General features: G+C 38.2%; 1 long non-coding RNA gene across 1 annotated transcript; it reads right to left on the bottom strand.

Moving 5' to 3' along the window:
* Positions 1–204: 204 nt before the first annotated feature.
* Positions 205–3251, bottom strand: LOC149282342 (uncharacterized). The gene is made up of 3 exons (XR_016277969.1): positions 1709–3251; positions 1528–1593; positions 205–1406 (listed from the first exon to the last, which is right to left on the bottom strand). It is a non-coding gene; the product is annotated as an uncharacterized LOC149282342 (long non-coding RNA).
* Positions 3252–4988: the final 1737 nt, after the last annotated feature.

Raw genomic sequence — 4988 nt, 5'->3', positions numbered from 1 at the left:
AGCTTCATGGTTTACCCAAATTTTGGAAATCTATTTTGAAGTGTTATACAATTGCTATATTGATGTTTCAAATATCCTTTTTTGGCAATATAGGAAAACAATGGTGTAAAAATGGCTTGTTTATATTACATTTATAGTAATACATCATGTTTCCTACCTTGAAAACCAAAAGGAAGGCTGTTCTAGAAACCATTGCTGAATAATGTTGCTATTGTTGTGGAAATGTTTAGGTATATTAAGGACGGTAGACCAATTTCTGAGAACACAGCTGTATTTTATCAACAATATAACTTAACATTTTAAAACACGATTAAATATCCTTTTTCTTTTGGAAAAAAACCGTCTGGTGGCTTGTTTTCCATTATGTCAACAAAGCACGCATTTATATACACTGTATATACATTAGGTGAGAACATATCCATATATACATGGTGACATACAAAACCTTTCCTTAACATGAAAATGAAATTTTACTGTGGTTCAAGGAGAAATGGTTTAAGTCCCTCTTTATCGGTCACAAAGGGCACGTAACAGGGTAAACATAGAATGCTGAAACATATCTGAGGTTTCAAAACAGAACCTTTTCCCTATATGTTTCCCTTATGGGGAAAATATTTTTTTTTTCTTGATTATCCTCCCAGTACGAGAACTGCATGGTTTATCTTGGTTTTGAACAGGTGCAACTGCGCCTTGCAAGGAAGATGTTCCTGCATTGCTCACACATTGCACGGTTCCAATGCAGCCTTCATTTTCTGGGGGATCAGTGACTGCAACAACATTCTGAACATCCCTGTTGATGTTCTCTACTGTGTTGTCACCATCTCTAATTTCACTACTAGGAGTGACAGGACAACCATCAGGAGCATAAGCAGGAGGAAGTTCATCAAAGAGTTCAGGGGAATTGTTCCCTTGACATTTCCCACCAAAATCTGATGTGGATGGTTGCTCCTGGAAATCTGTAAAGACAGCTGGGCCTGGTGTTGAAGGAGGAATATCACACGGAGATGCCCTGAATGATGTGTGCATAGTTCCTTGGGCAACAGTATCATGTTGCCCCGTTGGAAGTGCACATTCATGATCTACTTTCCTCCGGTACAGTTCAGTCATGGTCTCCATGTACTGCAACATTCTCTGTCTGTCCTGTGCACTTCTCCTTACATCTTCCTCCATAATATGTACAAGTTCCATTTCTGTCCTCCTACAGTCTTTCATGCTGTCGTGTACAATTTCCATGAACCGTTCCTGTGTTCTCCGGGTAAGTTGGGCCTCTCGACTTGCACTCTGCATTATAGTGCGCGCAATATGTTCTCCTCTTCTGGCGCGACGATTCCTGTTCCTGTTTGAACGCAGTCTTGTTCCAGGAGACAGCAATACATTGGGTGGTTCGTCCTCTGGATCGTTAGGTACTGAAATTTAAAAATTAGTGAAAATAGATTAAGCCCACAGGAAGGAAATTTATTTCTAATGGTAGCATCATGTAAAGGGTTGTAGACAAAGAATTTTCTTAGAAAAGCAGATGCTACCTACCATTGCTTGTACCGCTTGTATCATCTGCACGTCTTTCCAAGTCACCCAATTGTTCTCCAGTCGCACCTTCAAAGTGGAGCATTAAACACCAACGTTATTTCTTTTGAACACATATACAGGTTCACAATATTTATGAAGAAAACAGAGATCCAGAAATTGACAGAAATTTATATATGACTACCTGCTATTTGCGTAGGTCCACTTTCCAAAATTGTGACAGGTATCGTAATGACTGTGTCATCGAGACAAGTGTCATCAGAATCTGAAAAATGCAAGGGGAAAAAAAGAGTAAAGCCTTTGTCTTTTTAACAAAATAATGTTGTCATGCACATAGCAGAAATCTTCAGGCATTACAGATGGGCAACTTGCCTTCATCACTGTCTTGTCTGGTAGTTGTTTCTTGGGTGCTTCCTTCGCCTGTGTTAGCCATGGAGGTGGATGCGGTTTCTTGATTCACATTTGTGGTTTCACCCTCCCTTTCAAAATCAAGACTTCGGGATAACCTGTTAGGGGTGATGCTAACATCCCCATGAAAGATTTCCTCTAGTTCCCTATAAAAGGGACATGTAATAGGGTTGCTTCCACTTCTCTGATTGTGTTTCACAACCTTTCTGTACTCAAATCTCAATTTTTTTGATTTAGATCTGCATTCCTCGGCAGATCTGACATGGTTCCTCTTTGCCATTTCATCAGATACAACTTTAAATTTATCCAAATTTCTGTAATTCTTTTTTAATTTGGACTGCAATTTTTGTTCTTTCCATATCTCCAATAAGGCCAAAACTTCATTGGCACTCCACACCCTCCCCCTTGCTTGTGCGGAGGCACTGCTTTCGGTCACTGCATGGCTATCCATGGCTTTCCTAATTACAGAAAGTATAAAATAATACTGTCTGCAATTTAATTATAGAGGCTGTGAAATAAACTTCTGCGTTAGCACTTAGCTGCTGATGCTGGCTCTCTGCACTCCCAAACTCCCGGCACTGCAGTAAAAGCACTAGAGGGCGCAAGTCTAGTTTTGGCGCCAAGAATCCCTGCACAGTGATGACGTTGCAAATCCCTCTTCCCGCTGGACTTTTCGGAGTGGCCGAAGTTATTGGGAAGCAGTGATGGCGCGTAGGAAGGGATCCAAATGGGTCAATAAGGAGATTGATCTGCTCCTGAGAAGTGTTAGGGGGAGCGGAAAATTAAAGACGCTCATGAGGTCCCGTTCTGTACCCATTCTTCCTGTGCATAGAGAGGTAGCAGAGCAATTAAAAATGCATGGCTACAACCGCACCGCCGAAGAGGTGTACAGGAAGTTCAAAATGACGCGTGAAAAATTTTTGGCCAGTCTAAATAGTTTTGGGCCATCACCCCCCAAAGAAAAACAACCACCCTTTTTCCCCCTAATGAAAGAGCTGTGGCTTATGGCGGGGAACCATGGCTCCCAGGAAAAAAATCCCTCGGGTAAGTTTGTAGCTTTACAAGTAAGGGCTCATTGTTGCATAGTATGCCATGGAATTCCTCCAGTGTTGTAGCCATAAGGAACAGTTGCTAAAGACAGTCACTATATCAATATCATATTAGGCTACTTCCCTTATCAGTTTCCAAAAGAAAAAAACACTACAATGGACTACCAGCCCTGAGGTCGCCATACTTTTCCAACATAGGAAGGGATAGATGGGTGTACATATGGAGGATAAATTTATTAGACAACAGCATTGCCACTCTGTTTTCTTACTTTTTTCTAACTGCAAAAAGATGGAGAAATTATGATGTCCTACATTTTTAGTTGTATTATCAACCTGCAGTTTTCCTAGAGTATTCTTACTATGATCAATGCACAATTTCTGATCTAGTTATCTCTTTGATTTTTTTATATTGATCAACATGCAGATACTATAGATGAACCTTGCTGTAGTGGAATCCAGTCGGGACCATCGGCAAGAGACATCTTGCCAGAACCCCAAACTCTTGTACCCAGCTACATAACTGAACTTCAACAGTCAGGTGAATTTAAATAAATATGCATTGTCTTTTTCAAAAGAGAGTGGTGGTCATATAAGGATTAAGGTTTATATTAATAACATACATCTATATACCGGAGAACTGAATATCACGAAAACTTTACTTTCAAGACAGTAAATAAAAAGAAATATATGAACATATTGTGTTAAACAGAGAATACATTGCAATAAACTGTCTTATTAAAAGCTTTTTGTATATATCTTTTGTCTGTACAGTGCAATCTTCCTTGAAAACGCAGGAAAACATCAATCGGAAAATTGTGGGAGTACTACAGAAAATGAATGGCAGATTAAAGAAAATCGAAAATATAATTGAATTGCATCTGCAGAAAACATCCAACACTTAATTGTATTCACACATGTTTTTATTACTGCATTGTTATTGAATACAAGTTTAGAGTTTGGACACAGTACTGTACTCTTAACGTAAGATGGCTGTTATTTTGTTTTCAAATAACATGCATCGATCGATGTTAACGAAGTTATGATTGTCCTTTTTTTAAAAGGGTATTTCTGTTTTTTTTATAAAACCTTTTTTTGACTGGCATCCAAAGTTGCATATGGTACATATATGATGTTCCAAGGGAACCAGACTTTATTTTTAACAAGTGTGAATCCCCAATTTCTGGGTAATCATTTGTTTGTTATTACAGATTTAGAAGATTGTTTTGTTGTATTGCGTCGCAGTGTAATAAACGCAGTTTGTAATTAATAACTCACATCTGTTGCCATGCTTAACAGTAGTGTCCTTTACTTCTATATAAAAATAGCTGTTCAGACTGGCAGATTGATAATTTCTTGAATACCATGCCACCAAGTACAGGAAATACACACTGCCAAGAGCATCAAAGGTACATAGTTTCATAAAGATAGAGGTAACATAACAACCTTAATCCAGATATCAAATTCGCTTAGCTGTGAAAAGCTAGCATTCCAAACAGTCAAGGTAGATGCAGGTATGACGTATTACCAGTAGGCCCCTGTAAAGTTAGCCCACATCATACTGCTTCTGTTTGACAGCCTTTACATGTACTTTGTGACCAAGAAGTGTCTTCATTCAAACAATCCAAAATGCATGGTAGAGTGGCCATACATGTTATTTTATACATGCAAGTAGAAATGTTCTACAAAATAAAAATCATCCCAATTAAAAGCAATGGAAATACATTGCTGTGTAAACTTTCAGCACTTTGCAAATAAAGCTTAACAGTAATAATAGTAATAATATTCAGGCAGAGAGTATTGATATACATGTTTGCTTCATGATCCATCAGCAATGGTAAGTTTTGAGTGGCAAATTGTGCAGTACTATAAACAAATTCTAATATTAGTTAAATTCTGAATATGAAATAATTTCTCAAATGCATAACAGATTACAGATGAAAAAGAACATAATTCCTGAAATCCAGAAATGATCCCTTTTGTAAAATGCTGGAGGGAGAATAGTTCTTT

Source organism: Sceloporus occidentalis, unplaced genomic scaffold, assembly GCF_023333645.1.
Source record: "Sceloporus occidentalis isolate IW3139 unplaced genomic scaffold, rSceOcc1.0.p SCAF_118, whole genome shotgun sequence".
Classification (NCBI taxonomy): Eukaryota; Metazoa; Chordata; class Lepidosauria; order Squamata; family Phrynosomatidae; genus Sceloporus; species Sceloporus occidentalis.
Note: the sequence above shows the minus strand (reverse complement) of the source record. Positions and strands in the feature narration are given on the sequence as shown.